The 23,140-nt window shown below is 39.2% G+C and overlaps 1 pseudogene; it reads right to left on the bottom strand.

Moving 5' to 3' along the window:
* Window positions 1–1,639: 1,639 nt before the first annotated feature.
* LOC115186453 (zinc finger protein 2 homolog) lies at window positions 1,640–2,929 on the bottom strand (annotated as a pseudogene).
* Between the last annotated feature and the right edge of the window lie 20,211 nt (window positions 2,930–23,140).

Raw genomic sequence — 23,140 nt, 5'->3', positions numbered from 1 at the left:
TCATTGTAAATAAGAATTTGTTCTCAACTGTCTTGCCTAGTTAAATAAAGCTTAAAATAATGTTTAAATGTAGCAGAATTAAATACCCACAACATTCATTCTGTGGGAACTAGATTGACTCAGTTCACAGACTGTCAGCCAGACAGTGATTGTGCATCAATATCATCAGACTAAATTAGAGAAACAACCAAATAAAACAGACAAACAGGGAATGTTCACTGACCCAAAAAGACACTATAGTTGATTGTGTGAATCCACTTTATTTCCTATCATAAAGAACAGCTGTGGAAATGGGCCGTGGATTTAGACGTCCATCTGACTCCACAACAAGACATGACTGAATAGTTCAATAGTGTCTAATCCAAATAATCAGCACAATGTCAGGTGTTAGTGCAGGGCTGGAACAGAAACCTGCACACCCAGTAGCTAGATCTCTAGCAGCAAGGTTGGCCATGCATTTTCTAGGTCTCTGCATCGTTGCTTTAACAGTATTGGTGTAGTCATACAACTTATTCTAACAGTAAACCAATAGCATATTCAGAGCATTTAGAAAGTATTCAGACCCCTTGACTTTTCACACATTTTGTTACGTTACAGCCTTATTCTAAAATGGATTAAATAATATTGTTTTCCTCATTAATCTACACACAATACCCCATAATGACAAAGTGAAAAACAGAAATACCTTATTTACATAAGTATTCAGGCCCTTTGCTATGAGACTCGAAATTGAGCTTACATGCATCCTGTTTCCATTGATTATCCTTGAGATGTTTCTACAACTTGATTGGAGTCCACCTGCGGTAAATTCAATTGATTGGACATGATTTGTAAAGGCACACCTGTTTATATAAGGTCCCACAGTTGACAGTGCATGTCAGAACAAAAACCAAGCCATGAGGTTGAAGGAATTGTCCGTAGAGCTCCGAGACAGGATCTGGGGAAGGGTACCAAAAAATGGCTGAAGTATTGAAGGTCCACAAGAACACAGTGGCCTCCATCATTATTAAATGGAAGACATTTGGAACCACCAAGACTCTTCAAACAGAGCAATCGGGGGAGAAGGGCCTTGTTCAAGGATGTGACCAAGAACCCGCTGTTCACTATGACAGAGCTCCAGAGTTCCTCTGTGGAGATGGGAGAACCTTCCAGAAGGACAACCATCTATACAGCACTCCACAAATCAGGCCTTTATGGTAGAGTGGCCAGACAGAAGTCACTTCTCAATAAAAGTCACATGACAGCCCACTTGGAGTTCACCAAAAGGCCTCTCAGACCATGAGAAACAAGATTCTCTGTTCTGATGAAACCAAGATTGAACTCTTGGCCTGAATGCCAAGTGTCACGTCTGGAGGAAACCAGGCACCATCCCTACGGTGAAGCATGGCAGCATCATGCAGTGGGGAAGTTTTTCAGTGGCAGGGACTGGCAGACTAGTCAAGATTGAGGGAAAGATGAACGGAGCAAAGAACAAAACAATTTCCACAGATGAGGCTAATATCCATATCATGTTGAAATCAATAGAACAGGGGACAAACGTTTAGGGTTCTACATTGTGACATCATTAAAATACTCCTACTACAATGTTAAAACATTCTACATTGTGACATTATTTCATTGATATCATGAAACAACTCCTTCATGTATGTATTTTCTGATGTTTGATCAGAGATCTTTTATCAGAGTATCTCTTGTCACATTGATCACAGCTATGAGGTTTCTCTCCTGTGTGTGTTCTCTGGTGTATAGTCAGATGGCTAGAAGTAACAAAACTCTTCTCACATTGACCACAGCTATAAGGTTTCTCTCCTGTGTGTGTTCTCTGGTGTGATAACTGGCTGCTTAAGTGAGTAAAACTCTTTCCACATTGAGTACAGCTATAAGATTTCTCTCCTGTGTGTGTTCTCTGGTGTACAATCAGATGGCTAGATGTAGTAAAACTCTTCCCACATTGATCACAGCTATAAGGTTTCTCTCCTGTGTGTGTTCTCTGGTGTGATAACTGGCTGCTTAAGTGAGTAAAACTCTTTCCACATTGAGTACAGCTATAAGATTTCTCTCCTGTGTGTGTTCTCTGGTGTACAATCAGATGGCTAGATGTAGTAAAACTCTTCCCACATTAATCACAGCTATAAGGTTTCTCTCCTGTGTGTGTTCTCTGGTGTGATACCAGGTTGCTTAAGTGAGTAAAACTCTTCCCACATTGAGTACAGCTATAAGATTTCTCTCCTGTGTGTGTTCTCTGGTGTACAATCAGATGGCTAGATGTAGTAAAACTCTTCCCACATTAATCACAGCTATAAGGTTTCTCTCCTGTGTGTGTTCTCTGGTGTGATACCAGGTTGCTTGACTGAGTAAAACTCTTCCCACATTGATCACAGCTATAAGATTTATCTCCTGTGTGTTTTCTCTGGTGTGATAACAGGTTGCTTGAATGAGTAAAACTCTTCCCACATTGAGTACAGCTATATGGTTTCTCTCCTGTATGTGTTCTCTGGTGTATAGTCAGATAGCTAGATGTAGTAAAACTCTTCCCACATTGATCACAGCTATAAGGTTTTTCTCCTGTGTGAATCATCATGTGTACTTTTAGTGATTTTGATCTTAAGTAACTCTTCCCACAATCAAAACAGTGGTGAGATTTCTCTCCTGTGTGTACTCGCTGGTGTATTTTAAGTTCCGATGAAGATTTGCAGTAAGATTTCTTCCATGTGGGTCTCTGCTGCTGTTTCTTGAGGTGTTCTGATCTGGAGAGACTCTTCTCTGCCTTGTCAGCTTCATGATGTTGTTGAGACTCCCCAAAGGATCCACGATAGTCACGTCTCTCTCCTGTGTGAATAACAAAGTTATAAACAGATGGTTAAAGGCCCACAACAGCAAAGATCCACTGTTTATTTGAGGTGAAAGGTGATGCCAAGAGTGTACCCATGAAGTTGTAAACAATTGACTGTTAAATTATTTGGCAATTAAGACAGTCAAGTTAGCAACAATCATATTTTGTCTTGTTTTCACATTAGCGGTAGCTAGAGATAAGTTATTAAAGTTGGTGAAATCCTAAGCATTTTGCTCTCCAATACCTTTCTGTGTTTGCTAAAATTTTGGGGGCGAGGGCGATGCACTCACAATTTGGTTGCAGAAACAATGCCTGCTAATGAGGAAACCACTAGTTATGGATGTAGTATATCTGGTAATGAGTAAACCACTAGTTATGGATGTAGTATATCTGGTAATGAGGAAACCACTAGTTATGGATGTAGTATATCTGGTAATGAGGAAACCACTAGTTATAGATGCAGTATATCTGGTAATGAGGAAACCAGTAGTTATGGATGTAGTATATCTGGTAACAAAGAAACCACTAGTTATGGATGTAGTATATCTGGTAATGAGGAAACCAGTAGTTATGGATGTAGTATATCTGGTAATGAGTAAACCACTAGTTATGGATGTAGTATATCTGGTAACAAAGAAACCACTAGTTATGGATGTAGTATATCTGGTAATGAGGAAACCACTAGTTATGGATGTAGTATATCTGGTAATGAGGAAACCACTAGTTATGGATGTAGTATATCTGGTAATGAGGAAACCACTAGTTATGGATGTAGTATATCTGGTAATGAAGAAACCACTAGTTATGGATGTAGTATATCTGGTAATGAGGAAACCACTAGTTATGGATGTAGTATATCTGGTAATGAGGAAACCACTAGTTATGGATGTAGTATATCTGCTAATGAGGAAACCACTAGTTATGGATGTAGTATATCTGGTAATGAGGAAACCACTAGTTATGGATGTAGTATATCTGGTAATGAGGAAACCACTAGTTATGGATGTAGTATATCTCGTAATGAGGAAACCGCTAGTTATGGATGTAGTATATCTGGTAATGAGGACACCACTAGTTATGGATGTAGTATATCTGGTAATGAGGAAACCACTAGTTATGGATGTAGTATATCTGGTAATGAGGAAACCGCTAGTTATGGATGTAGTATATCTGGTAATGAGGAAACCACTAGTTATGGATGTAGTATATCTGCCTGGAGCAAAAATGGTGAGCGAAGATTTTAGTTTTTCACAATGTATTCTGAATATTACAGCACTAGATCAGGAGTGCTACTCAAGGAAACTCACATTAAGTTCTGTGTCTATTCACTAATTCACCACCATGGGGGAAAACTCAGGGGAGTTCTCATAGGTTGACAGTAAATAAAGCCTCCATTTCCAGGTTGCTTATGAGTGCATTTTACATTACTTTTGGATTATAATTGTAAGGCTCGTTTGAACCTCCTGCTTAATATGTTTGTGTTATTGTCGCAAATCAACTGCTTTATTCTTTAAAAAACACTTCAACCAGTAAAATGCTCTTTGGCTAGCTTTAACATCAGCCTGACAATGAGGGTTTGTACACTAAGTGTTTAACAAATTGGCCCATAACTTCACCTAACAATAACATAGACCTACTGTAGGACCCATAGCTTCCCCTAACAACAACATAGACCTACTGTAGGACCCATAACTTCCCCTAACAATAACATAGACCTACTGTAGGACCCATAACTTTATCTAACAACAACATAGACCTAGGACTATAAATAATTTAATATTTCAGGTGAAACAAGGAAACTAAAATGTCTTTGTCATGACAATTCATAACCTGATCACCAGATCATTTTGTGAATAATCCCACTAGGCTACTCTGTAATGAGTTGTCATTCTAAATGTCCTGAATAAAGGAAAATAGCTCTGTGTGTTGTACAATAGCCTATCCACCAAGGAACAGTTCTCTACACATTATGAGCTAAGTATCTCTGTGTTCAAACAGACTAACGAGACCCTACTGTAAATCAAGCAGACAATAACACATTATAAACATCAATTTGTTAGGGATGTTGGATCCAACGTGGAGCACGGCATAACTGTCTTTACCAGAGTAATGAATGAAGAAGCACTTGGTTGTTGTTGCATGTCGTGATGTTTGTCATGTGACTGTCATTCGAAAATCCATTTCCTGGATCAGCTGATGATAGTTGAACATGTGACTGTAACTAAACAGCTACAGTATTAAGTATTATGTGTAATTATTGAAGAACCACATTAATGACAGTATCCATTTGGGTGTTGTCAATAAAGTTAAGGTGACTCTCAGTTAGAACCATTGGATTTAGCAAACTCTGAAATGATTTAGGATTTCTGTGCCCATGAAAACTGTTTTCCCAAAGTAACATAAGGAGACACTAAATGTTACGTAGGTAGAGTGCATTTCAAAGATCTGAATACAAAAAACTGTCCTAACAGGACAATAACCTAAACCACAAGGCCAAATCTACACTGGAGGAGCTTACCAAGATGACATTGAATGTTCCTGAGTGGCCTAGTTACAGTTTGGACTTAAGTCATCTTGAAAGTCTGGCAAGACTTGAAAATGGTTTGTGTCCCTGTTTTATAAGATAGTACTCACTGTATTTACTGGTGTTAATCAGATCAATGTCCCTGTTTTATTAGATAGTACTCACTGGTGTTAATCAGATCAATGTCCCTGTTTTATAAGATAGTACTCACTGTATTTACTGGTGTTAATCAGATCAATGACCCTGTTTTATAAGATAGTACTCACTGTATTTACTGGTGTTAATCAGATCAATGACCCTGTTTTATTAGATATTACTCACTGTATTTACTGGTGTTAATCAGATCAATGTCCCTGTTTTATTAGATAGTACTCACTGTATTTACTGGTGTTAATCAGATCAATGTCCCTGTTTTATTAGATAGTACTCACTGTATTTACTGGTGTTAATCAGATCAATGTCCCTGTTTTATTAGATAGTACTCACTGTATTTACTGGTGTTAATCAGATCAATGTCCCTGTTTTATTAGATAGTACTCACTGTATTTACTGGTGTTAATCAGATCAATGTCCCTGTTTTATTAGATAGTACTCACTGTATTTACTGGTGTTAATCAGATCAATGTCCCTGTTCTATTAGATAGTACTCACTGTATTTACTGGTGTTAATCAGATCAATGTCCCTGTTTTATAAGATAGTACTCACTGTATTTACTGGTGTTAATCAGATCAATGTCCCTGTTTTATTAGATAGTACTCACTGTATTTACTGGTGTTAATCAGATCAATGTCCCTGTTTTATAAGATAGTACTCACTGTATTTACTGGTGTTAATCAGTTCTCCAGTCTTCTCTTCTTCGTCCTCCTCTAATGTGACAGTAATCTCCCCCTCTTCATCCTTCATTCCAAAAACTGCATCTTCCTCCTTTTCTTTCACAGTAACATCCTCCTCCTCATCCTCTTTCACTCTGAAGGCGTCGTTCATCTTCTTCTTTCACTGTAACGTCTTTCTCTTCTTCTTTCACTGTAACAGCCTCACCCTCTACTTGTTTTTGTATTGTAACATCTTTCTCTTCCTCCTCCTCTTTGACTAGAGTTTCTTCCTCCGTCCAGCAGGCCTCCTCTTCTTTAACAGGAGGAGAGTAGCTTAGTGAACTCATGGTCGGGGATTATAGCTAGCTAGCTATCATTAGCGACTAGACTAGTGCTAACTTAACCAGCCAGATAGTTGACTTACAACGTAAATATTAAATTAAATGGGGTAGCTAGTTGTTTACACATAAGTATGTTTAAATCACAGTTACAATTAAACCAGGAAATTGTCTAAAGAGCTTGAATGTTCCGACTTTGTCAGCTAGCGAGCTACCGAGGTGGCTGCAGTTGTTGAAGAAGCGTTCCGTCCACTAGATTATACGTCACACTAGAAACATCGCCTGAAAGACACATATCGCCATCTGCTGTCTGGAGGGAGGAAACGCAGTTGAGGAGGGAAAACTATTTTTCTTCTTCATTGAATTATAATATTATAAAGCAGTTTAGGGAAACGTTTTTTTCCTCTCCATTAAATATGAATATTATATCAACACGTACAAAGAGCAACAAGTGTTGTTTGATTAGTTCAGATTTTTATGAGAATTTAAAACAAACTCTACATCTACTCCACATCTGTATTTCTGACTCAGTCAAATAATTAGATATCAAAATAAGCACCTAGATATTGATACCCTTGATAAAGATGAGAAAAAATGACTGTATAAAATAAATAAATAAACTTTACCCACTACTAGGATATTTAAGCCCAAAACCTGGTTACCTCTCTGCTAGGAGGCTGAAACTTGGCCATAAGTGGATCTTCCAGCAAGACACATCAACATCCACAAAGAAATGGTTAATTGGGCACAAAATCAACATTTTCAATGGCTATCTCAGTCTTCAGACTTGAACTCCATTGAAAACCTGTGGTTTGAATTGAACAGGGCAGTCCATAAGACAGACTAAATAAATTGAGGACCTGTAGAGATTCTGTGTGGAGGATTGGTCTAAGATCCCACCCAATGTGTTCTCTAATCTCATTAAACATTTCAGTGTCGTTATCCTCCCAAGGGGAGGGTGCTGGAGTATTGAAAAATGGGTGGCAATAATTCAGACCCCTGCCTTTTGAGAATTACATGTTAAACTAAATCTATTTCTCTGAGCAATTCCATTAGTATAAAATAATATAATTTCTTTATTTTTTACATACAATATAGCTCAGTATTTTAATTCTTTATTTAATAGAGTCATTTATCTCATCTTTATCAAGGGTGTCAACAATTTTGTCCCCCACTGACCTCCATACTGCTGCTACATGGTGTAACAATACATCATGTAGATGTATATAATGAACAGACTAGGTCTATACTGCTCCGACATGGTGTAACAATACATCATGTAGATGTATATAATGAACAGACTAGGTCTATACTGCTCCTACATGGTGTAACAATACATCATGTAGATGTACATAATGAACAGACTAGGTCTATACTGCTCCTACATGGTGTAACAATACATCATGTAGATGTATATAATGAACAGACTAGGTCTATACTTCTGCTACATGGTGTAACAATACATCATGTAGATGTATATAATGAACAGACTAGGTCTATACTGCTCTGACATGGTGTAACAATACATCATGCAGATGTATATAATGAACAGACTAGGTCTATACTGCTCCTACATGGTGTAACAATACATCATGTAGATGTATACTACCGTTCAAAAGTTTGGGGTCACTTAGAAATGTCCTTGTTTTTGAATTTTTTTTTTTTTTGTAAACAGTGTGCTGGCTTTCTTGTTCTTTAATAACAAAGCTTTTGTAAACAGTGTTTGTTGCATGCAGCAATTCAACCATGAAGGCCTTATTCATGCAGTCTCTGAACAGTTGATGTTGAGATGTGTCTGTTACTTGAACTCTATGAAGCATTTATTTGGGCTGCAATCTGAGGTGCAGTTAACGCTAATGAACGTATCTTCTGCAGCAGAGGTAACTCTCGATCTTCCTTTCCTGTGGCAATCCTAATGAGAGCCACCCATACCTTGTCCCAACACAACTGATTGGCTCAAATGCATTAAGAAGGAAAGAAATTCCACAAATTAACATTTAATTGAAATTAATTCCAGGTGACTACCTCATGAAGCTGGTTGAGAGAATGCCAAGAGTGTGCAAAGCTGTCATCAAAGCAAAAGGTGACTGCTTTAAAATATCTCAAATATAAAATATATTTTGATTTTTTAAACCCTTTTTTGCTTACTACATGATTCCATATGTGTTATTTCATAGTTTTGATGTCTTCATTATTATTCTACAATGTAGAAAATAGTACAAATAAAAACCCTTGAATGAGTAGGTGTGTCCAAACCCTTGAATGGTACTGTATGTAAATGTGATATTTCAGTTGATGTTTTTGTTACATTTGAAACATTTATAAAAACCTGTTTTTGCTTTGTCATTATGGGGTATTGTGATGTCATTCTGGGGTATTGTGATGTCATTATGGGCTATTGTGATGTCATTATGGGCTATTGTGATGTCATTATGGGGTATTGTGTATAGATTGAGGGCAAATTATTGATTTAATTCATTTTCGAATAACGGAGCAAAATGTGGAAAAAGTGAAGGGGTCTGAATACTTTCCGACTGCACTGTATATATTGGGGCAGTACTTAGTGACATCACTTCCTGAAACAGGAGGTACAAAAATATAACATAGGTTCACAATATCAACATTCAATATATCAAAATATATGACCAAGCTGGAAGTGTAAACGCAGGCCCAGCCACAATCCTAGAGGTTCATTGATGATCAACCTCCTCCTTCACATCTGACTCCTGATGATCAACCTCCTCCTTCACATCTGACTCCTGATGATCAACCTCCTCCTTCACATCTGACTCCTGATGATCAACCTCCTCCTTCACATCTGACTCCTGATGATCAACCTCCTCCTTCACATCTGACTCCTGATGATCAACCTCCTCCTTCACATCTGACTCCAGATCATCAACCTCCTCCTTCACATCTGACTCCTGATGGTCAACCTCCTCCTTCACATCTGACTCCTGATGATCAACCTCCTCCTTCACATCTGACTCCTGATGATTAACCTCCTCCTTCACATCTGACTCCAGTGATCAATCCAGAGCATCTTCTTTTTTGGAGAATCCCGATGGACGACGTCATCAAATAGGCCGTCATCACCACCACCACCCACAAGTTAATTGTCATTCAGGTTATCAATAGGAAGAGCATTAGCAATATGTCCTGTCTGGTAACTTGTCTCGTTCAATAGATTTACATTGGCAGGTGCACAGGGAGAACCCCCATTAAAAAAAATTAGTTTATCTTAAACTGCGGAAACACTTTTGGAAGTCTTTAACTATATCAAAGTCTGTGGCCTGTGATGTTGGGACAGATAATAGTCCCTTATTATACAAGAGACAAAATCCCCTAATTCTACAGCACAACGGCAGAGTCATGTCTTCAGTGTAAAACTAACAATGACTCAATAATCCTTCTGGGAATGTTATGATGTCATAAAGTTATGGGCGGAGTTAGAAAGTTGGCTGTCAGAAGTACAGGATTATAATGTAAATGTACTTTTAATCCGTCTGTCTGCATATTTCAAGACATGGCATTTGAGCGTGCAGTGAGATACCCCCAGAGTTGGACGATACTTTTCTCGTCAATCATCTTAAATATTATACTTAATTAAAAGCTGGAAATCAACCGATCCTCTATTGTTAATTCAATAGAATGGTATAATGCTTTATTATCTAAAAGTTGAAAGTGACGGAGAGAAATAAAATGGTGCTGATGCGGGCGCTGGAGATGGAGGTGTGTTCTAGTGGATCTGGACAGGTGTGATGTAGTTAATGGAGATGGAGGTGTGTTCTAGTGGGTCTGGACAGGTGTGATGTAGTTAATGGAGATGGAGGTGTGTTCTAGTGGGTCTGGGCAGGTGTGATGTAGTTAATGGAGATGGAGGTGTGTTCTAGTGGGTCTGGACAGGTGTTATGTAGTTAATGGAGATGGAGGTGTGTTCTAGTGGACAGGTGTGATGTAGTTAATGGAGATGGAGGTGTGTTCTAGTGGGTCTGGACAGGTGTGATGTAGTTAATGGAGATGGAGGTGTGTTCTAGTGGGTCCGGACAGGTGTGATGTAGGTAATGGAGATGGAGGTGTGTTCTAGTGGGTCTGGACAGGTGTTATGTAGTTAATGGAGATGGAGGTGTGTTCTAGTGGACAGGTGTGATGTAGTTAATGGAGATGGAGGTGTGTTCTAGTGGACAGGTGTGATGTAGTTAATGGAGATGGAGGTGTGTTCTAGTGGGTCTGGACAGGTGTGATGTAGTTCATGGAGATGGAGGTGTGTTCTAGTGGGTCTGGACAGGTGTGCTGTAGTTAATGGAGATGGAGGTGTGTTCTAGCGGCATAGGCAAGATGCAGTAGATGGTATAGAGTACAGTATATACATATGAGATGAGTAATGTAGGGTAAGTAAACATTATATAATATAAAGTGGCTAGTGATAAATAGATTACATCAATTTTTCCATTATTAAAGTGGCTGGAGTTGAGTCAGTATGTTGGCAGCAGCCACTCAATGTTAGTGATGGCTGTTTAACAGTCTGATGTCCTTGAGATAGAAGCTGTTTTTCAGTCTCTTGGTCCCAGCTTTGATGCACCTGTACTGACATCGCCTTCTGGATGATAGCGGGGTGAAAAGGCAGTGGCTCGGGTGGTTGTTGTCCTTGATGATCTTTTCGGCCTTCCTGTGACATCGGGTGCTGTAGGTGTCCTGGAGGGCAGGTAGTTTGCACCCGGTGATGCGTTGTGCAGACCTCACTACCCTCTGGAGAGCCTTCCGGTTATGGGCGGAGCAGCTGCCGTACCAGGCGGTGATACAGCCCGACAGGATGCTCTCGATTGTGCATATGTAAAAGTTTGTGAGTGTTTTTGGTAACAAGCCAAATTTCTTCAGCCTCCTAAGGTTGAAGAGGCGCTGCTGCACCTTCTTCACCACGCTGTCTGTGTGGGTGGACCATTTCAGTTTGAGCTGATCTGGGGATCTGGGGAAGGATACCAAAAAATGTCTTCGGCATTGAAGGTCCCCAAGAACACAGAGGCCTCCATCATTCTTAAATGGAAGAAGTTTGGAACCACCAAGACTCATCCTAGAGCTGGACACCCAGCCAAACTGAGAAATAGGGGGAGAAGGGCCTTGGTCAGGGAGGTGAACAAGAACCCGATGTTCACTCTGACAGAGCTCCAGAGTTCCTCTGTGGAGATGGGAGAACCTTCCAGAAGGACATTTTCGAATCCAAGAGTAAAGCGAGACAAATATATTGATACAAGTATTTGTATTTATTATGGATTCCCATTAGTTCCTGCCAAGGCAACAGCTACTCTTCCTGGGGTTTATTATGGATCCCCATTAGTTCCTGCTGAGTAAGGTAGCGTGCCAGCCGACTTGAACCGCCCCTTTCACGCAAAAGGTATAAATTATGGGTTATGAATTAACAGGTATAAATGATGGGTTATGAATTAACAGGTATAAATGATGGGTTATGAATTAACAGGTATAAATTATGGGTTATGAATTAACACATCCCCTGCGAGCCCAGGCATTTCAATACATTCAAGACTTCTTACGGTCCATGTGCAATGTATATGGTTCTCTCTCTCTCTCCATCTCTTCTTTAACAAGCAGCAATGTTGTTGTCATTCCGCTAGTGACCTGTTTTCAGCATTTTAAGTCTCCAGTCAATAACCGGTGCACTGGAATTATCCCTCCAAACCATTTACACATGTACTGCACTGGAATTATCCCTCTACACCCTTTACACATGTACTGCACTGGAATTATCCCTCTACACATGTACTGCACTGGGATTATCCCTCTACACATGTACTGTACTGGAATTATCCCTCTACACATGTACTGCACTGGAATTATCCCTCTACACCCTTTACACATGTACTGTAATGGAATTATCCCTCTACACATGTACTGCACTGGAATTATCCCTCTACACATGTACTGCACTGGAATTATCCCTCAACACCCTTTACACATGTACTGCACTGGAATTATCCCTTTACACATGTACTGCACTGGAATTATCCCTCTACACATGTACTGTACTGGAATTATCCCTCTACACATGTACTGCACTGGGATTATCCCTCTACACCCTTTACACATGTACTGCACTGGAATTATCCCTCAACACCCTTTACACATGTACTGCACTGGAATTATCCCTTTACACATGTACTGCACTGGAATTATCCCTTTACACATGTACTGCACTGGAATTATCCCTTTACACATGTACTGCACTGGAATTATCCCTCTACACATGTACTGCACTGGAATTATCCCTCTACACATGTACTGTACTGGAATTATCCCTTTACACATGTACTGCACTGGAATTATCCCTCAACACCCTTTACACATGTACTGCACTGGGATTATCCCTCAACACCCTTTACACATGTACTGTACTGGAATTATCCCTCTACACCCTTTACACATGTACTGTACTGGAATTACCCCTCTACACATGTACTGTACTGGAATTATCCCTCTACACATGTACTGCACTGGAATTATCACATTGGCTGGCAGAAACTTTCTGTTTTTATTTTTGGGCCATCAAAGCTGTCTCAGTGAGAGACTAGTTGATTAAGGACTAACAGTCTAACAGCTTGAAGGACACAACTCATGTTATTCTGGTTAAACAGTGAGAGACTAGTTGATTAAGGAGTGGGGATTCTTTTACAATTATGAAAAAAATATTTCATGTTTTATTCGTACCTCAGCCAGCATTGTGAATGGTTCGGTAATAATATGTCATGTTTCACTCGTACCTCAGCCAGCATTGTGAATGGTTCGGTAATAATATGTCATGTTTCACTCGTACCTCAGCCAGCATTGTGAATGGTTAGGAAATAATATGTCATGTTTTACTCGTACCTCAGCCAGCATTGTGAATGGTTAGGGAATAATATGTCATGTTTTACTCGTACCTCAGCCAGCATTGTGAATGGTTAGGGAATAATATGTCATGTTTTACTTGTACCTCAGCCAGCATTGTGAATGGTTAGGGAATAATATGTCATGTTTTACTTGTACCTCAGCCAGCATTGTGAATGGTTAGGAAATAATATGTCATGTTTTACTCGTACCCCAGCCAGCATTGTGAATGGTTAGGAAATAATATGTCATGTTTTACTCGTACCTCAGCCAGGATTGTGAATGGTTAGGAAATAACGTCATGTTTTACTTGTACCTCAGCCAGCATTGTGAATGGTTAGGAAATAACATGTCATGTTTTACTCGTATTCTTGGCTGAGTGTCTGAACATCATGGGTTCATTCTATACCCAGAACAGTTAGAACATCATGGGTTCATTCTACACACCCAGAACAGTTAGAACATCATGGGTTCATTCTACACACCCAGAACAGTTAGAACATCATGGGTTCATTCTACACACCCAGAACAGTTAGAAAAGTGTGTTGATAGAGGCCTGTTCTATGTTATAGGAGTTAGGTTCTTTAACAATCTCAAGCCCAATGCCTCAGCTTAAAGAATTATATTTTACTGCACCAGCATTAGTAAGGTTTAATAGAAATTTCCCTCACAGTGCTAACGAGCTAGACGTGCTAAGGAGCTATACGTGCTAAAGTCCAACCTCAAAACATAAATGGAAAACCCAAAGCCTGTAACACCTTCCCCCTTAAGACAACAAATATATCCTATATTTTTGTTGGACAAGTTCTCACCACCAACAGAAAACAACATCCATTTCATATTAAACTCAACTAAAATGCTTCACCTCCTGTCAACAATTAAAAACAATAACAAACACATTTCTAAATGATACAATTTTATTAGTTTTCTGCTTTTTCTTTCTAAAACTAATTTTGAAATAATAATAATCTACAATGCTTCACCTTCACCAATATAAATATGGTGTCTACTGGCTGTCAACAATTAAAAACAAAAAATATATATTTTCCCCCACTAGCTTCTAGAACTCTCGTCCCCTTGGAACGAGCCCAAACAAAATTAACCTCCAATACGGAAAAACATGCAGTCAAAATAAATAGTGATCCATGGCAACTCACTGGATAAACGCAAAACACAAAACTTTTTGACTGCCCACCCTTGAGACAATCAGAAACCAAATTGTCCTTGCCACGGACATGTCTGATTTCAAGAGGAAACTCCTGCAATATCCGTAGTAACTTTGCACCTCACTGCAGAGCTTCTCTCTCTTTTCAGGGTTCACTAGATAGGCATGTTGTTGGATCGGGGCCCAGTCCCCAATGTCATGCTCTAGTACATTTGGGTTGGCACATCTGAGAATGAACCCTGATATTCTAAAAGCAGGGCAACAATGTCAATATAATTGTACCCAAAAAATGTCATTTGGTTGCATAAATAATTATGATTACTAAATGTTACATGAAATGTAAATATGAAATATTTGGTTGCATAGTCTTATTTTCAAAGTCTTTTCAATTACATTTTGCTAGGTGGGATAGCCCAATGTCAAAACACAGTTTTAACATGTCCAAATCAATAACCAATATGCAGAAACAGTTTGGGATAAATCAAAAACCTAAACATAAAATGTGCTATGTACACAAACATCTGCCATAATAATCATATTACTTGTATTTTTTTAAACAAGCACCTTATAAACTGCACAAGCAGCAATAAATCACTGATATCCATTAGGGGTTAAATCAGGTTGTACGTGCTGTTGAAACTAACAACTAAACAAACACATGGAAATGGGAGATATATTTTACCTCACTGATTAGAGGACAACCTGCAGAAGACAGTCAGCTACATCTTGGAGCGATACATTTAAATGTAGGGGTCATTAAACAAAGGAACACACCTTTAGTTGCTCCACCTTTTTGGTTTGCTTCCTGTCTTTAAGTTTGGTGTGGGGTTTTTCTTTTGTTTGTCTCTTCTTGGTCAGATTTAGTGGGTCTCATGGTGGGTGTCTTTTAGGTCCCAGTTGTTGTTACTAGTCAACTTTCAGTGGACACCCCCATAGTGTCTTTCAGAACCCCTCCTAAAACTCCACCTGTTTAGTTGTGGTTGTTGTTAGTTCCCTCTTCTGTTTGAGCAACATTTTAGATTTTTCTTGATGGGGAATGTAACAACAAACAATGTAGTAAAACAAGCTGATATTTTGGTTGGATGTTGCATCCAATTGTTAATATTTTAATCAATGGCATTTCCTTAGAATGATCACTAGTCTTTGAATTGTTAGTCTTCTGTTTTTTTATCATATATTTGTTTATTTTCATTTATTTGGTTTTTCCTGTGAAGCCATTGTGTTGCATCCATGTCTGAAATGTGCTGTATAAATAAAGCTTGATTTGATTTCAACATATTGTAAAACAAATGAACCCAATGACTGACAATCAACAGACTCTTGTCAAACCAATGAACAAATCTGTGCGAAAGCAACAAGTATCTTGGTCCATCTTAGTATAAATTCAGTATTTCTTCCACTATCTCAAAATAGTGCATGATATGTACGTTTAGTATCACTTTTCAACCAACCCAGTTAATTTGTTGAAAATGAAATGTTTACATCAAAGGATTCAACTACTGGAAACGGAAACAAAAAAATTGATCAACCAGATCAATCCCACTTTTCCAGCCTGCTGAAGGCGTGGTGGAGTGGTAAACACCACCCCCGGCTCTACCAGGGGCTTGAGGTGGTCTCCCACAGCTCTGCTTATGTCATGTTCTGTGGCCTTGCTGTTCCATTTCTTGACTGTCCCTGCAACACAGAAACACATTTAGTCATATTAAAAATAACACTCAAAGTAATGGATATGGAGCATCTATGGCCTCAGTTACACCTGGCACCTAAATGTGACTTCTGTCATCTGATCACTCCAAGCTGCATTTGGTTCAGATCTACCAGGATGGGCCTTTGACATCGTCTGGATGCAGCCAGGCCACTGGATATGCATCAGCAATGTAAAGAGATGGCGTGAAGGAGTGGGGAAAGGTACATTTGACACAAATGACCTTCATAATATCAAAGAACAAATGTGTGTGTCTGAGGGGAAATTAACTTTCATACAGCCAGAAGGGGTGAGAAATTACACCAATATCAGTGGACAATTTGCACTAATGTAAATGAACATAGATGGAACATATTCCCTTTTGCTGACGTGATGAACCGCTAAGGGGACATAAATATTTACCATCTAAACCATGTGTGACCTCTCACCTCTCTGGCTGTAGAAGTGTTCTTCCTAACCAGTCCCTCAACAGCTCTCTGACTGAGCTCCACCCTCACTGGGTCTTCAGAGGAGAGGAAGGCTGAGGAGGGATGGAAGGATGAATGGATCAGTCAGTCAATAAAGTGTAGAGCCGCTGTCTATGCTGTCTGACAAAATCACTATTTTAGTAGTTCATTAAAGTAAATAAGGCTTTATGACTGCTGAATACCAACTATCAATCACTTAGATCATGTATTTTCAGGTAGAGATACATCCTTGGGACGTCCCTAGCCCGTTGAAGTTGACATTTAAAATGGTTAAGGTAGGGGTTAGGGTAGGGATGTACCAAGGATCCCAGATAGCATTGACCATTGTGCATTCTTCTATCTCTTTTACAAAGCAGGTGTAAAAGAAACACAAACAAGACAAGTAGGCATGCAGTGCATTATGGTCATTGTAGTTTATAAAATAGCTTCTAATTATGCCAATCTGTATGTGGGGTTGTTAGAGAAGAATGTGATTGTCAGCCCTAACAATCCATTCTAGCACCTCATCAGGCTCTGTAAAAGTCTCCCGTCTATTCCAGGGGACAGCAGAGGAACTTCCTCGATTCCACTCCTTCATCAATACAAGCAGTGAACATCTGAAATTCACCCTCACCTTTGATACGCATGAAACAAGTTACCCGATGGTTGGACAATACTTTAACTTAAACAAGTTATCTGGACATTTTAATAGGGAGAAGGGTGGCTTTAGCACAGACCTATACAGGAAGCCGACGGACAGGAATTCCCTGTTACACGGAGACAGCTTCCACCCGACACCCCTAAAAAAACTATTGTAATACTTGAGTAAAGAAAACATTTGAAATGTAAATTTGTAATTTTAATTTAGTAAATTTAAAACAGAAACATAACTGTTTGTCCTTATAGGAAACCAGATCGTGACTACAGCTCAGTTACTAAGTCTTTAACCACACTGTGTTGTTACACTGGTGAGTAAAAACTCATGCTTCCTACCCTTTAACTTGTTGTCTGAAGATAAAATATACATTTTACTGAACTGCGTCCAGTCAGCAGATGGACTAGATGCCTCTTAGGCCGCCCATTGTGACTCCATCAAGAATTCAGCAGAGCAAGTTTGTATGAAGGTCTGGTTATTAAATGGGTACATAGTTCAATAGTAATATCCTCTAAAACGCCCTGGTGACAAACTTTACTGCCCTGTTTCCAGTTGTCCACATGGCTGGGAGAACCTATTCAAGTAATTAAGTAAGTAAATAGATTTTGAAAATGTAAAAAACAACAATGTATTATTAGCTAACTAGCTACAGTGCAGGCTAACTCAGATGAGCTGCTAAATGAGCTATCTATCTAACCAACTTCACATTCTGTATAGATAGATAGCTAGATAGAATTAAATATCACATTCTGTATAGATATAATTAAATATCACCAGCTACCTAACTACATTTTAGCTAGCTATCTTGATGTATTTACAGTGCCTTGCGAAAGTATTCGGCCCCCTTGAACTTTTCGACCTTTTGCCACATTTCAGGCTTCAAACATAAAGATATAAAACTGTAATTTTTTGTGAAGAATCAACAACAAGTGGGACACAATTATGAAGTGGAACGAAATTTATTGGATATTTCAAACTTTTTTAACAAATAAAAAAACTGAAAAATTGGCCGTGCAAAATTATTCAGCCCCTTTACTTTCAGTGCAGCAAACTCTCTCCAGAAGTTCAGTGAGGATCTCTGAATGATCCAATGTTGACCTAAATGACTAATGATGATAAATAGAATCCACCTGTGTGTAATCAAGTCTCCGTATAAATGCACCTGCTCTGTGATAGTCTCAGAGGTCCGTTTAAAGCGCAGAGAGCATCATGAAGAACAAGGAACACACCAGGCAGGTCCGAGATACTGCTGTGGAGAAGTTTAAAGCCGGATTTGGATACAAAAAGATTTCCCAAGCTTTAAACATCCCAAGGAGCACTGTGCAAGCGATAATATTGAAATGGAAGGAGTATCAGACCACTGCAAATCTACGAAGACCCGGCCGTCCCTCTAAACTTTCAGCTCATACAAGGAGAAGACTGATCAGAGATGCAGCCAAGAGGCCCATGATCACTCTGGATGAACTGCAGAGATCTACAGCTGAGGTGGGAGACTCTGTCCATAGGACAACAATCAGTCGTATACTGCACAAATCTGGCCTTTATGGAAGAGTGGCAAGAAGAAAGCCATTTCTTAAAGATATCCATAAAAAGTGTCGTTTAAAGTTTGCCACTAGCCACCTGGGAGACACACCAAACATGTGGAAGAAGGTGCTCTGGTCAGATGAAACCAAAATCGAACTTTTTGGCAACAATGCAAAACGTTATGTTTGGCGTAAAAGCAACACAGCTCATCACCCTGAACACACCATCCCCACTGTCAAACATGGTGGTGGCAGCACCATGGTTCGGGCCTGCTTTTCTTCAGCAGGGGCAGGGAAGATGGTTAAAATTGATGGGAAGATGAATGGAGCCAAATACAGGACCATTCTGGAAGAACACCTGATGGAGTCTGCAAAAGACCTGAGACTGGGACGGAGATTTGTCTTCCAACAAGACAATGATCCAAAACATAAAGCAAAATCTACAATGGAATGGTTCACAAATAAACATATCCAGGTGTTAGAATGGCCAAGTCAAAGTCCAGACCTGAATCCAATCGAGAATCTGTGGAAAGAACTGAAAACTGCTGTTCACAAACGCTCTCCATCCAACCTCACTGAGCTCGAGCTGTTTTGCAAGGAGGAATGGGCAAACATTTCAGTCTCTCGATGTGCAAAACTGATAGACATACCCCAAGCGACTTACAGCTGTAATCGCAGCAAAAGGTGGCGCTACAAAGTATTAACTTAAGGGGGCTGAATAATTTTGCACGCCCAATTTTTCAGTTTTTTATTTGTTAAAAAAGTTTGAAATATCCAATACATTTCATTCCACTTCATGATTGTGTCCCACTTGTTGTTGATTCTTCACAAATTACACTTTTATATCTTTATGTTTGAAGCCTGAAATGTGGCAAAAGGTCGAAAAGTTCAAGGGGGCCGAATACTTTCGCAAGGCACTGTATCACTGTAAAAAACAAACTCCACATGCATTTGTAGGTAGCTAGCTAACAGCCATGGAGGAGGGTAAACGGATAGCAGCCCCAACTGTCAGTGAGAGAGGAGGCTATTCTGGAATGGGTAGGTAATTTTGTGTAGTTCCTGTCCCTAGAAGTGAGGACAGAGATAATAGTAACATAATATTCAGTGTGGTGTAATTTGACTATAATGAAGTCTGTTTCTTGTGAGGTTTTCTGTCCTCAGATAAAGAGCTCTATGAAAGCCAGTCTACATACGAAGAGGTCCCAATGAAGAGCAGTGGTTCTCAGTGCTGGGGACTCAAAGAGGGGCACATTTTTGTTTTTGCCTTCACACTGCACAGCTGATTCAAATTATTCAAACTCATCATCAAGCTTCAAGTGGTATTTATGTATTAATTTGTGATGCCATCCTTGATATGATCCTGTTATTGTCACATGCTACACATGTACATATGTGTGCCCATGCATCTAACAATCCAATGTTATCATGATTTGTTATCAGGGATATTATACTTTAGTAATCCACAATGACCTGGTGATGTAACAGTCTAATAATTACATTGTCTTCCATATTCCTACAGAGACCCTGTAACTGGAGATTCCTTCAAAACGATTGCCTACAGTTACCTTGTAGGTCACTGCAAGGTTGGGTGACCAGGGTCATCTGGGACTGTCTCCTGGAGGAATTCAGGTGTGTGAAGGCTACCTGTGTCCTGCATAACTTCATGAGGATGGACACGAGGACCCTAGACTACACTATGCACAACCAAAGGCTCTTTTAACCTCTACGGGCCACGGTGGCAGTATTGAGAATTTTGAAAAAAATACATGCCCATTTTTAACTGCCTCCTACACCAACTCAGAGGCTAGGATATGCATATTATTAACACATTCGGATAGAAAACACTCTGAATTTTCTAAAACAGTTTGAATGGTGTCTGTAAGTATAACAAAACTCATATTGCAGGCAAAAACCTGAGAAAAATAGATTTAAAAAAATGAGAATTTTGTGGCTGTACTATTTAGTGTCATTGTTTATTAGATACCATAGTGAGAAAGGATTCAGTTCGCAACTCCTACGGATTCCACTAGATGTCAGCGATCTTTATAAAGTTGTTTGAAGCTTCCATGATTAACAGGGAGCAAATAAGAATGCATTGAAGTTGACGTCCGTGGGATGTCGTCACTTCCATTATGGCCTGCACCTGCGCAATCATGAGACACGGGACATTTTTCAAAAACGTTTTTCTAGACACAGGTGAGGTCGGGTTGAAACATTACTGATTTTTCACGTTAAAAATGGCTCTAAAGATTGATGCTAAACAACGTTTGACATGTTTGAACAAACATAAATAGATTATTTTTGTAACTTTTTAAACTTTTTGCCGTGACTTCACACACCCCCCCCGCGCTACTTTTTAGTAGCCACCGAAGCGCTAACAACATGGAACAACTTGGAGTTCTTTGGACATCAATTATGAACTTTGTCAAAAGAAACCACATTTGTTGTGGACCTGGAATTCCTGGAACTGCCAATGGATGAAGATAATCAAAGGTAATGGATTATTGACAATAGTATTATTGATATTACATGGTTACAAGATGATGCTAAGCTAATTAGGCTAGCTTATTGTTCTTAGCACAGCACCTGGTTTATTGCAATTTGTGATTTCCCAGTAAAGTTATTTTGAAATCTGGCAAGACAGTATCATTTACGAAATGTTAAACTATAATTATTTGAATGACAATATTTTAATTTACCAATGTTTTCTAATAGTAATTTTGAAAATTGTAACTTTGTTCACCGGAAGCATTTCAGAGAAGAAAAAAATCAGAATTTCACAGCTACTGTAAAATGCGGTTTTTGGATATAAATATGAACTTGATGGAACAAAAAATGCATGTATTGTATAACATAATGTCCTAGGAGTGTCATCTGATGGAGATTGTCAAAGGTTGGTGCATAATTTTAGCTGGTTTCTGCTTTTGGTGACGCCTGACCTTGAATTGAAAATGGATGTTTGTACTTTTGTGGCTATGTACTGTCCTAACATAATCTAACTTTATGCTTTTGCCGTAAAGCCTCTTTGAAAATCGGACAATGTGGTTAGATTAAGGAGATGTTTATCTTTTAAATGGTGTAAAATAGTTGATTGTTTGAGAAATTGAAATAATTAGATTTTTGATGTTTTGAATTTCCAGCCTTGCTAGCAATCCCGTCTCAGGGTTCATTGCTAACCCGTGGCCTCAACAAGTTTTAAGAGCCATTCACATTGCAATAAGAGTATTCTTCCATTTACTGAGCTATGTCAACTGCAGTTATTCAATTCCTAGTTTCTCTCCCTTTGATTTCTACTTCTCAGGTGAGGGTGCTGTGTAGGTAAGGGTGTGATGTCTGTACAAAAACAAAACAGGCTATTTTAAATCACCCATATTGAAAAAATGTAGAACAATTAGACACCCTATAACCCACACCTACACACTCATGTATCAATCTGATTGATGGATTGTGTTGTGCAGTAAGCAGGTTCAGGTGTATAACTGTGGCTCCTTCCACCTTCAAAGAATAGGCAAGAGAGCCAACCATGGAGAATAGTAAGACACTTCATTATTTCTATAACTACACTATATTGTTTGTCCTTGTGTGTCCGTTCATGTTTTTCAGCATAAAGTACTCTGCAGCCACTTAGTGTGGTGTGGACACCAGGTGAGGCCACACACAGATTACTGTTGAACACTGTCGCTTTAACTACCTTATTTTCTCAATAACAGTCTCTCTCCTTCACTTCATCCCTCTCTCCTCTTCTCCCTAAATGCTCTAGGTTATATCAGCTGTCAGCTGTCAGTTTTGCATTTCACCTCCTGATTGATGACTAACAATGTTAGAATAAAAAATAAAAACACAAGGTTTAAACATGCTCTCTCTCTCCATCTGTCTCTCGTCTGCAGATATGTTTTGATGTGAGAGGATGCCAACCCCCAGTCCCATCATCGCCACCTCACCTGCTTTTAAGAACCTTTTTGCCGACGAGAGACACTATTATGTAATTGTGATGAACTGAGAGAATATTTATGTAGCACTGTGATTCATTAATCATGTGCTGCCTTCCCTGCTCCTATGTGCTTACCTCATTCCCTTTCTGTCTTTTACACCTCTCTCACCTCCTCCTCTTTCTTCCTCTGTTTTTATAATGCACAACAGATGTGCATTGAAGGACAGATTGAACTTGTATTTATAACACTTGGATAATGAGCTTTTCAATAAAGCCTTTCACATTCTCTACTGGTTGAAATGAAGTGTAATGTGATGAAATACTCCAC

This window comes from Salmo trutta, unplaced genomic scaffold, assembly GCF_901001165.1.
Source record: "Salmo trutta unplaced genomic scaffold, fSalTru1.1, whole genome shotgun sequence".
Classification (NCBI taxonomy): Eukaryota; Metazoa; Chordata; class Actinopteri; order Salmoniformes; family Salmonidae; genus Salmo; species Salmo trutta.
Note: the sequence above shows the minus strand (reverse complement) of the source record. Positions and strands in the feature narration are given on the sequence as shown.